This window comes from Bos indicus x Bos taurus, chromosome 11 (genome assembly GCF_003369695.1).
Source record: "Bos indicus x Bos taurus breed Angus x Brahman F1 hybrid chromosome 11, Bos_hybrid_MaternalHap_v2.0, whole genome shotgun sequence".
Lineage (NCBI taxonomy): Eukaryota > Metazoa > Chordata > Mammalia > Artiodactyla > Bovidae > Bos > Bos indicus x Bos taurus.
The window spans coordinates 74,914,164-74,934,441 of record NC_040086.1 but is presented as its reverse complement, the minus strand read 5'-3'; the positions used below and the strand labels follow the sequence as shown (position 1 = coordinate 74,934,441).

The following is a 20,278-nucleotide window of genomic DNA, read 5'->3' as shown; positions in this document are numbered from 1 at the left end:
AGTCTCTTCTCTATGTCTGTGTCTCCACTGCTGCCCTGTAAATCAATTCTTCAGTCCCATTTTTCTAGATTCCGTATATATGCATTAGAATACGATATTTATCTTTCTCTTTCTGACTTACTCCACTCTGTATAATAGACTCAAGATTCATCCACCTCATTAGAACTGACTCAAATGCATTCCTTTTTATGGCTGAGTAAATCACTGCAGATGGTGATTGCAGCCATGAAGTTAAGAGACCCTTACTCCTTGGAAGGAAAGTTATGACCAACCTAGATAGCATATTCAAAAGCAGAGACATTACTTTGCCAACAAAGGTCTGTCTAGTCAAGGCTATGGTTTTTCCAGTGGTCATGTATGAATGTGAGAGTTGGACTGTGAAGAAAGCTGAGCGCCGAAGAATTGATGCTTTTGAACTGTGGTGTTGGAGAAGACTCTTGAGAGTCCCTTGGACTGCAAGGAGATCCAACCAGTCCATTCTAAACGAGATCAGTCCTGGGTGTTCATTGGAAGGACAGATGCTAAAGCTGAAACTCCAATACTTTGGCCACCTCATGCAAAGAGTTGACTCATTGGAAAAGACTCTGACGCTGGGAGGGATTGGGGGCAGGAGGAGAAGGGGACGACAGAGGATGAGATGGCTGGATGGCATCACCAACTTGATGGACATGAATTTGAGTAAACTCCAGAAGTTGGTGATGGACAGAGAGGCCTGGCGTGCTGTGATTCATGGGGTCGCAAAGAGTCGGACACGACTGAGCAACTGAACTGAACTGAATATTCTACTGTATATATGTACCACAACTTCTTTATCCATTCATCTGTCAATGGAGATCTAGGTTGCTTCCATGTTCTAGCTATTGTAAATAGTGCTGCAATGAACAAAGGTATACATGTGTCTTTTTCAATTTTGGTTTCCTCAGGGTACATGCCTAGGAGTGGGACTGCTGGGTCATATGGTAGTTTCCAGCATCTTTATTCTCAAATACTATACAGGACACACTGAACTATTTGCTGATCCCTGCAAACATCTGTCCTTTGATTACCTGCCATGTGCCTTTATTCGTGGCTATTTCTTCCACTTGGAAGGCTAGGGCACTATCTGTTTCTATCCTATGCTCTATTCAAGGCTTGGCTCAAATATCACCTCTTCCTCTTTACAGTAAGTTTCTTCTTCTCCACATGAACCCCATAAAACCCTTATGTAGTTCAATTAGAGCTCTTACTTTGTTTCGACAACAAGTAGCAAACATCCCAGACCCCAACATGCATGTCCGCTATCTATGAGGATGTCTTAGTCAGCATCTGATCCGAAGCCTCCTGGAAGGCTGAAGCCCCATCCGATTAATCTTCCTAATTCTCCTGCCTGGTAAAGTGGCTTGCATTGAACAAGCATTTAATATATATTTGTTGACAGAATAACTGAATGAAACACTTCCCAGGAGTTTTATATTATAAAAAAAAAAGAAGCTTAGAGAAGGAAGAAGTAAATTTGTTTAATTTGTTCTCGATTCCATTTGGCACTTTATCACATCAAAGGAAGTAGCAGTCCTTTAAGTCTCAGATTAAATGCTACTTCCTACATGAGGTGACGCCTTCCACTGCCCTATACTGGGTTCAGTTCCTTTGGTGTGCAATGTCTCTCACACACACACAAGCACACACCCTCCTGTAGTGACAGTGCAGAGCAGAGGTGGACAGGGGAGGAACTATTTCCCAACTCCAGATCTCTTCCTCAGTATGAGGTGTGCTTGCACCAGCATCATAGTCCTGGCCTCTCTCCCCACCCCTCACTCATGACTCTAAAGAGGAAGGGGAAGAGGAACCTGAGCCTGGGGAACCCAGCCCTCCACCTCCCCCTCCCTCTCAGAAGCACATCCCCTGCCCGCTGCTCCCACCAGAGTGGACTTCACCTGGATGCCCTGCCCCTGGCCCAGGCTGCCTCTGCCTGGAGGCCAAGCTGGGCAAACTCTGTAACTCAGTGTCAGGCAGTCCACGTGCCTGAAGAGATGACCTGCATTTGCCAACAGCAATTTCCCCATGAATTTCAGTATTATTTTGCTTTCCCATCTGCCTTAACCTTTCATCTTATTTCTCAGTCGGCCCAGAAATTGGGTGAGAAAGAGGAGAGTTATTCACTGGACCTCTGTCTTGTAACAATTACTTATTTAATCATCAGTGTTCCACTCTCAGCTCTGTGAGCATCACCTCTTCTTTTTCAGTACGTCCCTGGGTACCTGGTGTGTGTTGAATGCCGGACCTTAGTATTTTGCTATGGAGAAAAATTAGGAGAAGAAAAGAATGAAAGGGGGAGAGGAAAAAGGGAGAAAAGAAAGAGGAAAGGGAAGGGGTTTTTACAAGAGACTAGAGAGGAAGAGAAAGAGGAGGAAACAGAGAAATGATGCAAGAAGGAGAGAAGAAAAGAAAGAGGGGGGAGCTGAGAAGGGAAAAAAGAGAGAGAGAAAAATAAAGCACCAAGGCCAGGACCCCCACACCACAGCCAGAATGCGCACTGGAAACGAGAGCTTAACCTTGGTCAAGTCCTTACCCCTCGCCTGTCCTCCACCCAACTCACGGGCCTTCCAGTCCCTACTTCTGGCTCCAGCTGCTTCACCTGAGACATGAGCATTCACTTTGCTGCCTCTGTTCCCAGGGCTCCTGGGAGGGGGTCCTGGGGAGGGTACAGGTGACGGTGCCTCAGAAGGGAGAAGCCTCACCAAAGAGATGGGTGATAAGTGTTGAGAAGGTGTCTCCAGGGCACTCCAACCCTGCAGAAGTCAGGCCCTACCCAGGAAACGGAGAGTGGCCTCCTAGGAACCCCCCTCATCACACCAGGACACCCTGCTTTCTTCCCTCCTGCCCTCCCCCTTGCTGTTCAATTCTCATTATCCTTCTGCTAATCGAGTAGAGCTGGGCACTTGATCAAAACTATTGGTTCTGTAACTCACCCAGACGCATCATGAGCTGAGACATTTATGACTGTCCCGGGGTATATATCTCTGTGATTGATCTCCTCCTCCGTGAGCTTTCTGGCTGCCCCTGGAGTCTAGAAACATCTCATTGCAAAGGATGAGAGAGGGGCTGTTAGAGAGCTTCCTGCCGGCACTTTCAGCCTTGCCCCCATAGCTGAGGACAAGGGGCCAGGACCTTTCTCAGAAGATAAGCGGGTAAATTGAGGTTAACTATTTTGTATTTATCTGATCTATAGATGAACTAGTATCACTAGGCATCACTCACAACTGAATACTCCCTGGAACTTTGTCACAGCCAAGATTTTTTTTTTTTTTTAATTCCAGTCTATTGATAAAAACTATATTACCCCATTTATATCCAAGCTTCAGATGACTTGAATGACACCCTAGGTCAGTCAGTTAGGGCTGCCATAACAATGTCCCACAGACTGAGTGGCTTAAACAACAGAAATTTGTTTTCTCACAGTCATAAAGTCTGAACATCTGAGTTTAAGGTATCAGCAAGTTTGGTTTCTTCCAAGACCTCTCTCCTTGGCAGGTAGATGGTCATTTTCTCCCTGTTATATTCACCCAGTCTTCCCTTTATGTGTCTCTTCTTATACCGGTCACATGGGATTAGGGCCCACCCCAATGACCTCATTTTAATTTCATGACTTCTTGAAATTCTCCAAGTACAGTCACATTCTGAGGTCCTGAGGGTTGGGCTTGAACACACGAATCTGGAAGGGGATACAATTCAGGCCATAACACATCCTGTCCCGAATTTCTTTCCTCAAGTCAAACCAGAGTGACCAGGACAGAAAAATAAAGACCCAGCTTCCATCTCTCCCAAGAACAGGGAAATTGATCACATATATCTCAGGGGCACCCCAGTGCCACAACCACAGCCCTTTAGGGCAACAGAATTGGAAGTAACTGTCCACCCAAATACAAAGATGCCCAGTTTCAAAACACTGAAAAGGGATAAACAGCCACCACCAGAGACATGAGCTCAGCTGTCCAGGGCTTGTGAGGCAATGTATTAGATCTTCAAGCTTCCAAAAGGAAAAGTTAACCCTGGAGGAAATGGCTACAGAACCTCAGCCTCACTAGCTAATGTACCTGACCCTACATCTCTTCATCTGTACATGGAGGAAAGAACTGGATCTGCTTCATTTAATGTACGGAGATTAAATGAGAATATCCATGTTCCTCTTAACACAGTGCCTGGCATGTAGTGAGTGCTCGAAACATCCAAAGATACCAGCCAGAGCAGCAGTGGAACCAGTGCTGAGAATCAGGGGTCGGATTTTGTCATCCCCCAATCAGCTCATTCATTCCCATTTCCATGACTTTCCTTGTGCATGCTGCAATCCCTCCTCTTCTCCACCATCAGTCTAGGGCCAGCTCCAGCCCCACTTGCTTGCAGATGGTTTTCCAGAACTCACTACCATGGAGTCTCTCCACCTAGGACCTCCAGTAGCTCAGTCCAGCAGGGTTCTCATTCAGCCCCAAACACAGTCTTGTGCTCTTCTTAACTCCCATGAAACCCCTTCTGGAGGGAAGGTCCCACAGCTTCACCTCTTTGTATTCTCCTTGGGGATGTCCCTCTAACACACCCTGCATTTCCAGCCCTCTGTGTCTTTGCTCACATGATGCTTCCAAGGGTACCTCTACAGTGCAACCCACTCTGTGAGCCTGGCTAAAGCCCTCCTTGATGTCAGGAACAGGAAGGGAGCTCTTCAGCTTCTGTCCACACACGGCAACAAACACATGACCCTTACGTCCTTTTGCAATCATCACCGCTACCCACTGAATGTCACCACGTGCCTGTCACCATGCCAGGGTCTTCCCCCATGCTGGCTCCTACCCTCACACCACGAGATAAGTGCTATGACCCCCCATTCTGCAAATGAGGAAACCCAGGCTCCAGGAGAACTGACTTACTCTGGGTCTCGTGAAAACCAAGAAAGGAAGTTGTGACTTTTAAAGTCTATCTGGCTCCATGGGCAGCCCTTGTTCTATGATACCAGAGATTCTCAAATGAGGAGAAGGGACACATAAACCGTGTGGGGGTCACATGATGGAATACTACCCAGCAATAAACAAGAAGAAGCCACTGCCATGTGCACCAACATGGAATATAAGCAAAGCAGCCAGATACGAATCCCAATTGTAGGACTCATTAATATCAAGTTCAAGAACAAGCAAAGCTAATCTACACTGATAACATGAAAGGAGCGGTGACTTCTGGGTGAGTGGGGTGGAGGGACTGACATGGAAGGGGCCCGAGGGAGCTTCCTGGAGTGCTGGAAACAACCACGTTTCTCTGGGTGGTATTCCTACCAATGCATATGTGTGTAAAAATTCATGTGCTACACTATATACGCATGTTATACCTCAATAAAAAATTTTTGAAAAACATCTCAGGGAGGACATGTGTAGTTTTTTAAATATATTCAATATTATAATTTCATATTTGGAAACCAAAAAAAAAAAAAAAACCCTACTCTATTGCTTTTGAAACACAAACTTTAGAGGAATTTTCAAGATTTATATGTTTCTCCACAGGAGACATATGTTGAAAAGGCTCAGACACACTGCTCTACACTGTTCACGTTCTGCCTCAGTTCCCTGCATGCCTCCAGCTCCCCCGCGGACTCAGGGCACCCTCCAGGGATGGCACTGTCTCAGTACGTGGACAAAAAAACAGTGCAGGGTTTGCTCCAGCACATTGGAGGGGGGTTAGTAAGAGATTGTCCCCCTACTGGCCATAATGGGTCCCCAAAACTGACTGGCAGGCCATCCTTGCCCTCAGAACCCATAATATGCTGAAGCATTGGAGAATTCAAGTCCCAGACTGCTCTTCCCCACTCTGGCCACCTTTCAGCCACATTTTGCAATTCAGAAAAAGAGAGAGAGAGAAGAAAACAAACACTGTGGATAGCCTTGCTCTCAACCAAGGGGAGGCTGCTCAGCAGGCCTGGTAGGGCGCCGAGCCGCTGAGGGTCTGACTCCACCCCTCTAATCATATGAAATTTCCCTGACCAGTGCCTCTGCCTCCTGTGGGCAGTTTGCTCTGCATGCAGACTCCGGGCACAGAGAAGCTGCTGGAAGTTGCTCTTGGAGGCAACAGCCTATGCTGTTCTTAGAACAAAGCCTTTAATTTGTGTGGTGAGAAGCTTAGTGTATTTCATGCTGCCATTATCATCAAGAACTCCCAGGGAGGAGGGTTGGTATGAACCTTCCTGTATTGAACACTGGGCACATCAAGCCCTTAGCATGGGTCCTAGAATGTGGTGGGCACATACAGGTAAATTCACTGCCCCCTTCCCTGGGTGTGGTTCATAAGAAGGATAGAATTCAGGAAGGTTGCTGTTATCAGTCAACCAGGGCACAAATGTTTCTCGAGGACCATGTGGTTGTCAAGAGCGTGAAGTATCTTTGATGGTTAACAATGCCCCTTGAATAGCTAGACCATGCTGAGCACTGGAAAGAGAAGTGTGGAAGTTACTTTGCTCTCTATTAATGGGACACCTTCCTACAGTCCTTACTCTGTATCAGATCTCATAAAGTTCCTAGAAATTTCCTGCTTGGCTGTCAGTTTTGGATTACAGGTAGATGACAAAGCATCCCTGGGTTTAGTGAGGGCCCAGACAGCACACAGAGAAGGCAATGGCACCCCACTCCAGTAATCTTGCCTGGAAAATCCCATGGACAGGAGAGCCTAGTACTGCAGTCCATGGGGTCTCAAAGAGTGACTTCACTTTCACTTTTCACTTTCATGCATTGGAGAAGGAAATGGCAACCCACTCCAGTGTTCTTGCCTGGAGAATCCCAGGGACAGGGGAGCCTGGTGGGCTGCCGTCTATGGGGTCGCACAGGGTCAGGCATGACTGAAGCGACTGAACAGCAGCAGAGAGCACAGGCCTTCACTGCAGAGATACCGCCTTATCTTTGTCAGATTCTGGAACAATCTCAGGTTTCCACTCCTTTGTGTTATTCCTTTGGAGAAGTTAGAGAAACTTTAGAAACTGATTATAGATCCATGAATGTCCAGCCTCTTGGTCTTTCTTCATTGGGACCAAATGGACAGATTAATCTGATCCTCTCTGAATACCCAAGAGGTGACAAACACAATCAATGGATCAAGTAATGGGAGGAAAGGGAGATGAGAGACAAGGTCCTGTCTGTGAAGACTCCAGAGACTGCTGGAGTGGAACATCACTCAGAGATCTTCTAGTCCATTCCTTCTTTCCTGGTGTCTATAGATGTCCCAGAGAAGGATCATGGCCAAAAATATGCTCTGGGAAATCTCATGGTGGGAGGGGGCCTTGGGCTGGGTCAGGTCTTACTCCCAGGCCAAGTCATCTTGGTAAACAAATCAGGAGCTTCTCTCTTTTGCAATGAAGCTACAGGATTGGTTTCCCAACTAAGTCTCTCACTCCTTCTCAGCTCCCCAAGTTTTCAAAATAAGTTCTGTGGCCACGCAGCACAGGGCCCATTCCCACCCGAGGATTCACAGACACTCTACAGTATGTGTCCCCTCTGCCACCTGTGGGGCAACCAGGTAGCAGAGACAATTCTCATAATTCTTGACAATTTTTATATCAATGTAGATGAAAATCTCTTTCACGTTTGTTCATGACCATGTGGGGTATCACCAGTGCATGAGGTACACTGAGAGTCACAGAGGTGAATCAGACATGTTCTTAGTCTGAGAGAAGGAACTTGTTTTCAATAACAGAATACAAGGTAACCACTAGAAGGTCCCATGGCTCTATGGGGCCATAAAGGAAGCAGATCCCTCCTAGTTGAAGGAAACAAGAAAAAGCAATCAGAGAAGAGAAGAAATGTGTATTGGACATTGAAAGAGAGACATCTGGATATATGAGAAAATGGGAAGGAACAAGCCTGCCAGGGAGAGAGGACCAAAAAAGAAGATGAGAAAATGCAGGGCATATTCAGAAAACAGCAAGTAGATGAATTTCACTAGGCAGTGTATGTGAAAAGGAGTGAGAAGTAAGATCATTCAGGACATGGACTAATTTGAGAAAAGTCTAAGTCTCAGAGGACTCTGAGTTCCCTTTTGAAAGCTTGGAAATTTTTCGTTAGGCAACAGGAAGTTATTGAAGAACATAATCAGGGACAAGGTTAGAGTGGGGAGATTGGAAATAGCTTGAGTGAACTTTGCCTTCAGATGAAAGATATGAAGAATCCAAGGCAGAAAACAGAATCCTCATCCTAGAGGAAAAGAAGTTCTGCTTCTTTGTCAAGCTCTCTACAATCTCTGTTCACAATGTTCCCATCTCCATTTATACATTCAGATTCCCCTCTCTTCTAGGTCTTTCTTCATAGATCACAAAATGCCAAGTCTATCGCTTATGTTAAGAATATCAGATCTAAGTAAACTACCCCCTCCTCAGCCTTTTTTTTACAGCCAAGCTTTTAAAGTGATACCAAGCTTCTTAAAATTAATGCTTCTGTGCACACTCCATTTTTAAAGCCACGTGGTATTCACAAAATGACCTATATAGGAAGTAAGAGTAAAATGTTAGAATCTTAACTCTTATTTATTTTATTTAAAATTATGTAAGTAAAACTATGTTTTATTAATTCAGTGGAACTCTGCCATAATCCACTGAGACAAGAAATTTGTTCAATCATGTAAAATTAAGGGTAATGCTCTTGGATGGTTAATAAAAATAGCATTTGGGGGTCAGTTTATACTGTCATGAGTCAGTGACAGATGAAAAGTTTATATTATCTGCAAAGAATATCAGAAAATATATTAATAATTCCAATAGAAGACAGAACACAATAGAATATTATTTTCAAAGACCTAAGAAAAAAGTAATGTTCCACTTATAATTTTTATACCCTGCTAAGTTATCACTGAAGAATAAAAATAAAGACTGAAAGTATTTACCTTTAACAGACTTTTGCTGAAAGAATAATTTTCCTCCTCCATTTTAAAGGATGAAAATTAGGAAGACAGAAATGGAAACTAGAGAAGCAAGATGTAAAAAGAAATGTTGAGCAAGAAATGAATAAGCTTGTGTATAAACCTAAAAAATAATATAAATGATAAAAAAATCATAGTTAACTTGGGGATCGCAAAAATCAAGTTGGAACTGCAAATAGTGCACAAAAGAAATGTAACATGGTAGGTTATGATCAGAATTAAAACTTTTTAAATTCTTTGTATTTCTTCAGAGGATGACAGAGCCATTAATTAACTTTATTAGGTAAAGTATACATAAAATCATTGTTAAAGTGACCATTAAAAGTGAGAAATTGATATATAACTTTCAAATGAGTAGAAGGGATATGAATAAAGAAAATTCTGTCTATCCAAAGAACATAGGAAAGAAGAGGGGAAAATTATAGCAAAGCAAAACAATAGAATAAATCCAAAAAAATAATGGCAAAACTAATACAATATTGTAAAGTTTAAAAATAAAATAAAAGTTAAAAAAAAAAAAAGAATAAAGTATGTGTACTACCGTGGTGGATTCATGTTGATGTATGGCAAAACCAATACAATATTGTAAAGTAATTAGCCTCCAATTAAAATAAATAAATGTAAATTTAAAAAATAAATAAAAATAAAATAAATTAAAAAAAATAAAGTATGTGTACTAAACTATAAAAAAAAAAAAGAATAAATCCAAATAAATAAGTAATAATAAGAAGTTAAATGATAAGCTCAGCCATTAAAACCCTGATTGTCAGACTGGATAGAAAAACTAAATCTAGTTACATGCTGTTTACAAGAAACATGCTTAAAACAAAAGACAGTTACTGCCTGTAAAAAGACAGAGAAAAGATATACCAGACAAATACTAATCAAAAGAAGCCTGACAAAATGGAGTTTAGGGGAAAAGCATTATTACAAAGATGTTCACTAACCATTGATTAAAAAAAATTTCCCCAGAAGATATCTCAATTCTAACACCTGACATACTTAAGAATATAACTGCAAAAAATACAAAGCAAAGATTGACAGAATTGACATGTGAAACTGACAAATCAGCAATCACAAATGGGAGATGTTAGCACCTGTCTCAATAATTAATGCACTAAAGGGAGCAAAAATTAGCAAACATATAGATCTGAATACAGATCTGAATTAAACACCTGATCTAATGAACATCTACGGAGGCTCTCAAGATATTCTGTCTACATTTCCTCGCTTCCCATACTTGCCATCCATTCTTCAACCAACTGCCTCTACTCCCAGCCCTCCTCTGAAACAGTGGCCCCAAGAGTAACCTTCAGCCTCCCAATTACCAACTCCTTATGCTTCTGCTTTTAAAACCATCGGTTACACTCTCCTTGAAATTGATAACCATCCTTCCATGATACTAGATTCTCATTTCTCCTTCTGCTTATTTGCTGTTTTCTTTATGTATTTGACTTCATCTGTTGATTTTCACAAGGTTCTGTCCTCATCTCTTCTCATTCTACTCCACACAATTTCCCTGACAATCTTACTTCACACCAAGGGTTTATGTCAGAAATGTGAATTTTGGAGGCAAGGGTTTAGTGCAGAAGCCAGCTTGGATGCGGGCACAGCCCACAGGGTTCCTTGGTGAGAACCCTGGTGAATGCCAGGGCATGGTTGTAGATGAAGGCTGGGAGGCCTGGAAAAGTGACAGTTTCCTTCTAAATTTAGAGCAGGGACCAAGTACATCCTATCACCTCTCCACTTAGCTCGGGGCCTAGCCCCTAACAGACATTTGATATAAGTGTACTACTTGGTGGAGCACACACTGAACTTTGCACGTCCTCTAGAGAGCTCCAGAAAAACAGCCTGTTGAGGGATGGAAAGTTACCATCAATCTCCAAGCTTCCTCAAGGGCTCTGACTCAGGCCAGGAGCTCTAGCCCAAACAGTAGCCAAGATCACAGTCAAAAGATCAGTCTAAGCCAACCCCCAGTGAGGTCACTTCTTAGATGTTTATACGTATTGCTTCGTAAAGTCAGACCATGTCTTAAATCATAAAACCCATATCCCTGCTCATTTCTTCCTGTCCCTCTTTTTCCTCCTTTCCGATAGAAAACATGCCTCCCTCCACCACCCACAGAGCTGTGAATATGCCCACAGTCCCTGAGAGAGACAGGACAAGGGGCACCCTTTGTATTGATGCCTATGGGCCAGAGGAAGAGACTTATGGCAAAGCAAAGTGGCCATTTTCACAGACTTTCCCTAAGCACATAAGTAAGCCCCAAGCTGCTGAAAAATCGGTCTCCTGTCCTTTCACATTTTTGCAGCAATAGAAGTTCATTTTCTCATCATATGCTGTAAATTACAGGCTGAAAAGGTGGGTCGGATCTGACTCCAGCCTATAAATAGCCGATCTTCCTTTGCCTCCTCAGAGGGGCCATTCTCAACAGTGGCTCAGCTCAGTGCATCCCCGGCAGAGGGACAAAAACGCAGGAACCAGAAATCAAATCACCCTCCAGTGAACCCAGGGCAGAACCTGGACTTCCTCACACCTCGAAATCAGAGAAGACCCTGCCCAGCACACACATATTTTTCTATGAGGTAACATCTAGGTAAATCCACTCCCAGTCTCTCTTCATCTGTCTTACGCACCCCTTCTGCAAATAGCTCCCAGCACTGCCCCAGCATCTTGTAAAATAAAAATCAAAGCTGAGCAAATAATTTAAGACTCATGTTTAAACCTTTCCCAGGTTCCTGAATTCATTGCCTCTTAAAGTGGAAGTGCCTTTGCTACAGGTTCCTGAAGCTGTTCCAGATGACAGCATACCCCCATCCCCACTGAAGAAATATTTTATTTAGCATTTAAGGAGCTCTTCACAGGGCACATGGAAGGCAGTTTTTAATCCAGCGACAACATTATTTATCACCAGCTGCCTGCCTGGCATGAAATAGATGCAAAGGTGAATGAAAAACATGAGTTTCGTCCTTAAGGAACACATAGTCAAGTGGAAGAGACACGCAACACTGAAACAACAGAGAAAAGGAGAACATTAGGATTCAGTGTTCAGTGAAGTGGGCTAGATGAGCATGTTAGGAGTACAAGGAGAGTGGTTTGTGAGGACCGAAGTCTTCCTGGTGGAGGTGAGGATTGAGCTGGAGGTTTTGGAGACACTGAGAAGATTAAGGGGAGAAACTTAAGATGAGAGAACAATGTGAACAAAGGCAAAAAAGCCAAATAAAAGTTTCATTTGGGGACACATGACCTGCATGTGTCAAATGAGAAACAGTATGTGTTATGGGCTGAACTTGTCCCCCACCTCTAACATCTGCGTGTTGAAGTCCTAGTCACTAAGATCTCAGAATGTGACTGTATTTGGAAATAAACTTTAAAGGGGTACTTAAGGTAAAATGAAGTCACCTGAGTGGCCAGCATCTAACAGGACTGATGTCATGATAAGAAGAGGAGATTAGGACAGACAGGTGCAGGGGGAGGACCATGTGAGGACACAGTGAGGGGCAGCCATCTGCCAGCCAAGACAAGAGGCCTTAGAAGAAACCAACCCTGCCAAGCCCTTAATCTTGGACTCCTGGGCTCCAGAACTAGGAAAAAATTAATTTCTGTTGGTTAAGCCCCACAGTCTGTGGTACAGATTTGTTACAGCAGCCCCAGCAGCCTGATACAGTCAGTTCTCTTGGCAAGATCTCTCCGGAAGCAGCTGGAGGCTGTCCCAAGAGTCCAAGCACAAGGCCATCTTGGCCTGATCCAAGCTAGAGGCAATGAGAATGGATGTAAGGAATTATAAGGTAATAGAAACCAGCCTTGGCCACTGGCTGCATGTGGAGATGAAGGATGCCTTTAACATCTGAGGAAGAAGGACCCCAAGGAAGCAAGCTGCCATTTTGGTTCTCAGGGGTGACCCTCTCTATAGAAACCCAGTGTCCTCGCCCTGGTCTCTCTCAACTCTGGTCTCTATGTGGCAAGAGACCCCTTTAGTGTGCAGGATGCTAAGGAGAGAAACCTCCTCAACATCCAATGCTTCATGCTGACTCGAGTTTGAAGCAACTCGGCAGGGAAAAACTTTAAATCCTAACTTATATCCTCTTCAGTAGTCACGTACAGATGTGAAAATTGGACCATAATGAAGGCTGAATGCCAAAGAATTGATGGTTTCAAATTGTGGTGCTAGAAAAGACTCTTGAGAGTCCCTTGAACAGCAAGGAGATCAAACCAGTCAATCCTAAAGGAAATCAGTCCTGAATATTCATTGGAAGGACTGATGCTGAAGCTGAAGCTTCAATACTTTGGCCACCTGACTAGAAGAGTCAACTCATTAGAAAAGATCCTGATGCTGTGGAAAGATTGAAGGCAAAAAAACAGGGCAGGAGGGATGAGATGGTTTAACGGCATCACCAATTCAATGGACATGAACTTTGGCAAACTCCAGGAGATGGTGAGGGGCAGGGAGACCTGGCGTGCCACAGTTTGTGGGACTGCAAAGAGTCGGACACAACTGAGCAACTGAACACCACCACCACCACCACCCTCTCCAGAATGCCCCTGCCCAGCTCTTAGCTCGAACCAGGTAGGTAGTCGGGAGCAAAATCTCTCCTGGGGGGCACCGATCGTTAAGAGACTCTAGAGAGCAAAGTGTCTGTCTTATCACTCAGTCACTGGGGATCCCAGACTCCTTGATCACTCAATTTGTAGAATCTCAGCTGCCATCACTGACAACCTCAAACTCCAGACACCACAGCTCATTATGGAAGAAGGGCATCAGGAAATGTGCACTGTGACTCCTTGGGGACACCCTTAACCTCACGACACCTAACGAGCTTGGGTGCATGATGGCTTGTGCTCACTCTGCACCAACACCAAGGGCCTTTCATACATTGACACATATAATTGTGCAAACTTTACCCCTGGTGCAGCACCACTATGTACCCACCAGAAGACCTACTGTGAAAATCGCCAGTGTGGATGTGGACATAGGACAGCTGAAAATCCCCGTTACTCCTGGTTGTACAGCCACTGTGGCAAGCTGCTCAATAGGGTCTACCAACGGTGAATATACGTACATCTCATGGTCCAGCCATTCCATTCTTAGGGACACAAATTGTGGGCTTCCCTGGTGGCTCAGTGGTGAAGAATCCACCTGCCAATGCAGGAGACATGGGTTCCATCCTTGATCTGGGAAGATTTCATATGTGCAAAGCAGCTAAGTCCATGCGCCACAACTATTGAGCCTGTGCTCTGCCACAAGAGAAGCCACCGCAATGAGAAGCCCGTGCACCACAACGAAGAGTTGCCCCTGCTAGCCACAACTAGAGAAAAGTCTATGCAGCAACAAAGTGCAGCCAAAAATAAATAAATAAAATTACTCTTAAAAATAGAAATTGGGAATATGTGCACCAAAGATGTGTACAATCACACCACTACTGTACCAGCACCCATCCCACCCAAACTGAATGGGAAGAATAAGTACATTGACACACAACACCACGAAGGAGTCTCAGAAACATATTTAAAAAAGGAAACAGCACAAAATACCACCTATTGTATGATTCAATCTATGCAAAGTTCGCAAACAGGCACAACTCACCAACCTATGGAGTCAGAAGTCAGACCGATGGTTATTCTCTCCTGCTCTGAGGAAGCACACGAGAGGTTTCTAAGGTGTGGGTGACATTAAATTTCTTGAACTTGATGCTTTTTTTATGAGTATCTTTGCTCCATGAAAATTCAATCTGCCATACACTTATGCAATTTTTGTATGTATGTTATATTTCAATTAAAAGTTTTTAAAAATTAAAGCCCCATATGGTAGGAAAATGACTCTTTGCATTGAGGAAAACAAGTCACAGAGGACGTAAGTAACTCTCTCAGGGACAGATGGTCAGCACGAGTCAGAGCCAGGACTTGAAGCCAAGTCGTCTGGCTCTAGAGTGAGATGCTCCATCACTCCTCCACATCTCCTCTTAGGAGAAGAGGGGGTCTTAGCCCACGTCCTGAACTGACTGCCTGTGTAAACCCCGTAGAACCTTATGGATAGTGCTTGGTCCTTAAAGGGTGGCCAGTATATGCCTTATGTGGATATAAATCAACCCTACAAGAAAACACTTGCAGTGGGTAACATGACTTGCACAAGCCACAGTATGGCCATTCTGTATGAGCCAGACCATACGACAGACAACTAAAGTTTACTTCATACTGTGGACAACAGAAATGAGTCTTTAGACCTGGCAGCCATTTCTCACCAAGTCCCCCCCACCCCCTGCCCCCATCCCTCCTAAAGACCTCATAGGAGGAACTGGTCCAAGCTTGGGTTTCTTCTGGGTTGAACACTTTGGGCAACAATTGATGGTGAACTCTCCCTCCAGGCATCTTTGAAAATCTATTTGATTCTGGCATTTAGAGAGATATCTCAGAGTTTCAATGATCAACTCACAGATCAAGAGGCTGCTCAAGGATTTAAAATGCAGAACATGAGATGCAAAACCAGTGTAGATCAAACTGGACGATTTTTTCTCTAGAGAAGTGTTGGTGCTTGACTTCTGTCCCTTCACTCATACACTCATTCATTCAATAGGCAAGCTCTCCTGCCTGAAGACCATCCCCTCCTGCACCAGGCCCCCGCTTCAGGCCTTACACTTGCTTATCCCACAGGAAACAAGGGAAGCCAGGCCTAAGGATATTCAGGACACCTCTGTGCAGACAGTCAAGGTTCCAGCCTTTGAGATTCAATGCACTGCTCTTCAGGGAGCGCTGGCCCCTGACCTCACTGCCACTGCCCAAATGCTTATCTCACATCACCACGCAGAGCCTGCCACTGCCGCTGCCCACTCTTCCCACCAGTTCCCTCTCCTCCCATGATTACTGTGACTTTGCAGTCAGACTTGGATTTCAACTGAGAAGCTGATGCTGACCACCCCATGGCCCTGAGAACCCATCTCTGCCTCCAACTCACTCTCCCATCACCCCTTCCTAGGAGCCCAGCCCTAGCTCTTGGGGTTCCCCAAGGTCTGGGGCTGGCCTCTGAGAAGCTTCCCTGAGCCCCAGCAAGGCTTCACACCAGGGCATAGCCCCGAGCAAAAGCAGAATATCTGGGGAGACTGTCTCCCCACTCCTGACATCCCAGGGGAGAAAAAAAAAAAATGGTACCTGTCAGAAATGTGATAGAACTGTCAAAAGTACATCAAAACAGTCATATACATTGTGATCTCTAAGTCACAGTTCCATTTGTTCTGTGACAGTGTAAAAATAACAATATTTCCATCAAGATGGAAAATAAAAATGAAAGAACCACTTCAATGGTATGTGAAAACAATGTCTAAACAAAAGTCCCTTTTTTTCCTCTCAGTGGTGGCCTCTATTTAGTGACATCTGTATCCTTCCCATTCTCCCTCTCAGCACACCCCTTCCTTCTCAGCTCATCTGTTTCTTTCTCTTCTACCTGGCCTTTTCCCCACACCTAGCTCAGACAGGGAGCAGGAGATTACAACCGTCAGGATAGGCCCAGACAGTGCCCCAGAGTCACTCCCAAATCAGTTCCACCAGCTCACATTCCTAGGACACCAACTCAGGAGGACACCTGGACCCTCCAACCACAGGATTTCATATTTAAGTTGGCCTGAATGAAGATTGGAGCTGGAATGGTGCCTGCATGGCACTGGAGCAGCTGTGAAGAGATACCCTACATCCAAGAGCAAAGGAGAAGCCCCAGCAAGATGGTAGGAGGGGCAAAATCATGTTTAGAATCAAACCCCATATCCACCAGAGACGTTCAGAGGGCTCAAACAAACCTCATGTGCACCAGGAGCAAAGACCCCCACAGAGACTGAGAGAGAACTGTGTTTGTCTCCTGAGGAGGTATGGTTGAGCAGTGGACTGATGAGGGGCAGGGGCTCTGGGTGCAGCAGACTTGGGTATGGCATAAGTCCTCTTGGAGGAGGTCGCCATTAACCCCACCATAGAGCCGCCAGAACTTACGCAGGACTGGGGATACAGATTCCTGGAGGGCAAAAACAGAACCTTGTACACACCAGGACCCAGGAGAAAGGAACAGTGAACCCACAAGAGACTGACCCAGACTTGCCCGTGAGTGTCCAGGGGTCTCTGCAGAAGCGTGTGCTGGCAGTGGCCTGCTGCAGGGTTAGGGGCACTGAGTGTAGCAGTGCATGCATGGGACCTTTTGAAGGAGATAGCCATTATCTTCATTACCTCAACCATAGTTTGGCCCCAGCTAAATAACAGGGAGGGAACACAGCCCCACCCATCAACAGAATATTGGATTAAAGATTTACTGAGCATGGCCCTGCCCATCAGAAAAAGACCCAGTTTCCCCCTCAGTCCCTATGTCCCATCAGGAAGCTTCCATAAGCCTATTATCCTTCTCAGTCAGAGAGCAGATAGACTGAAAACTACAATCACAGAAAACTAACCAATCTGATCACATGGACCACAGCCTTGTCAAACTCTATGAAACTATGAGCCACGCAGTGTAGGGCCACCCAAGATGGATGGGCCATGGTGGAGAGTTCTGACAAAACGTGGTCCACTGGAGAAGGCAATGACAAACCTCTTCAGTATTCTTGCCTTGAGAACCCCAGGAACAGCATGAAAAGGCAAAAAGATAGAACACTGAAAGATGAACTCCCCAGGTTGGTAGGTGCCCAATATGCTACTGGAGATCAGTGGAGAAATAACTCCAGAAAGAATGAAGAGACAGAGCCAGAGCAACAACAACACCCAGTTGTGGATGTGACTGGTGATGAAATAAAGTCCGATGCTGTAAAGAACAAATGAACCTGGAATGTTAGGTCCATGAATCAAGGCAAATTGGAAGTGGTCAAACAGGAGATGGCAAGAGTGAACATCAACATTTTAGAAATCAGAGAACTAAAATGGACTGCAATGGGTGAATTTAACTCAGCTGACCATTATATCTACTACTGTGGGCAAGAATCCCTTAGAAGAAATGGAGTAGCCATCACGGCCAACAAATGAGTCCAAAATGCAGTACTTGGATACAATCTCAAAAACAACAGAATAATCTCTGTTCATTTCCAAGGTAAGCCATTCAATATTACAGTAATCCAAGTGTATGCTCCAACCAATAATGCTGAAGAAGCTAAAGTTGAAAGGTTCTTTGAAGACCTACAAGACCTTCTAGAACTACCACCTAAAAAAGATTTCCTTTTCATTATAGGGGACTGGAATGCAAAAGCAGGAAGTCAAGAAATACCTGAGGTAACAGGCAAATTTGGCCTTGGAGTACAGAATGTCAAGTGGGCCTTAGGAAGCATCACTACGAACAAAGCTAGTGGAGGTGATGGAATTCCAGTGGAGCTATTTCAAATCCTAAAAGATGATGCTATGAAAGTGCTGCACTCAATACACCAGCAAATTTGGAAAACTCAGCAGTGGCCACAGGACTGGAAAAGGTCAGTTTTCATTTCAGTCCCCAAAATAGGCAATGGCAAAGACTGCTCAAACTACCACACAATTGCACTCATGTCACATGCTAGCAAAGTAATGCTCAAAATTCTCCAAGCCAGACTTCAACAGTACATGAACCATAAAGATGTTCAAGCTGGTTTTAGAAAAGGCAGAGGAACCAGAGATCAAATTGCCAACATCTGTTGGATCATTGAAAAAGCAAGAAAGTTCCAGAAAAACATCTACTGCTGCTTTATTGACTATGCCAAAGCCTTTGACTGTGTGGATCACAATAAACTGTGGGAAATTCTGAAAGAGATGAGAATACCAGACCCCCTGACCTGCCTCCTGAGAAATCTGTACGCAGGTCAGAAAGAAACAGACCTGGACATGGAAAAACAGACTGGTTCCAAATAGGAAAGGGAGTACATCAAGGCTGTCTATTGTCACCCTGCTTATTTAACTTATATGTAGAGTACATCATGAGAAACGCTGGGCTGGAAGAAGCACAAGCTGGAATCAAGAATGCCAGCAGAAATATTGACTACCTCAGATATGCAGATGACACCACCCTTACTGCAGAAAGTGAAGAACAAAAGAGCCTCTTGATGAAAGTGAAAGAGGAGAGTGAAAAAGTTGGCTTAAAACTCAACATTCAGAAAACGAAGATCATGGCATCCGGTCCCATCACTTCATGGCAAATAAATGGGGAAACAATGGAAACAGTGACAGACTTTATTTGGGGGGGCTCCAAAATCACTGCAGATGGTGACTGCAGCCATGAAATTAAAACACACTTGTTCCTGGGAAGAAAAGTTATGACCAACCTAGACAACATATTAAAATACAGAGACATTACTTAGCCAACAAAAGTCCATTTAGTCAAAGCTATGGTTTTCTCCAGTAGTCATGTATGGATGTGAGAGTTGGACTATAAAGAAAGCTGAGTGCCAAAGAATTGATGCTTTTGAAATGTAGTGTTGGAGAAGACTCTTGAGAGTCCCTTGAACTGCAAGGAGATCCAACCAGTCCATCCTAAAGGAAATCAGTCCTGTATATTCATTGGAAGGACTGATGCTGAAGCTGAAACTCCAATACTTAGGCCACCTGATACAAAGTACTGACTCATTTGAAAAGACCCTGATGCTGGGAAAGATTGAGGGCAGGATGAGAAGGGGATGACAGAGGATGAGACTGTTGGATGGCATTACTGATGTGGTGGACATGAGTTTGAGTAAACTCCAGGAGTTGGTGATGGACATGGAGGCCTGGTATGCTTCAGTCCATGGGGTCGCAAAAAGCTGGACACAACTGAGTGACTGAACTGAACAGAACTGAATGAAGACTGGGGATGTGGTACTCTTCCAGAAGGCTCCAAGGGAAAACTGCCCAGAGCCGCTTGCTCTATTCTCAGCACTGAGCATACTGGGTTGTCTGTTCTTTAGTTAAGCCTCAATCTCCATGAAGGCAAGAGACCACAGTCCTTTGCCTTCCCCCCATTCCCCAGCCCCAGCCCAATTTCTGCCTCAGAGGAGGAAAGAGCTGAAGAAATATTTATTGAATGACTGAATAAATGAATAAAGGCTGGACCTGAATACATGAATAAATGAATGTCTAGATCATAAATAAAAGTGATTATAATATTTATTTTTAAATTTATTAATTAAATTACATATAATTTGGATTATATGTAAATCCAAATAATACATGCACATGGTCTAAATAAAACTCACTATAGAACTAACACTTAAAAGGGAGCTAGAAGTCTCCTTCTCCATCTGTGCTGATCCACTAGTCCTGATGTCAAGAGACAGCACTCCCATGCCTTTTAGCTCTTTGTTCTGATAGGTACCTTCATATACCTTTATTGTTAGAGAGGAGGGAAAAGACAGTACGGGATGTCAATACACACTCCAACAGGGAACTTCCAGTGTAGTGCCTG

General features: G+C 44.3%; 1 protein-coding gene across 1 annotated transcript in view; it reads right to left on the bottom strand.

Moving 5' to 3' along the window:
- Nucleotides 1-20,278, bottom strand: part of LOC113900848 (translation initiation factor IF-2-like) — a 168,743-nt gene that overhangs the window by 56,813 nt on the left and 91,652 nt on the right. The window lies entirely within an intron of this gene.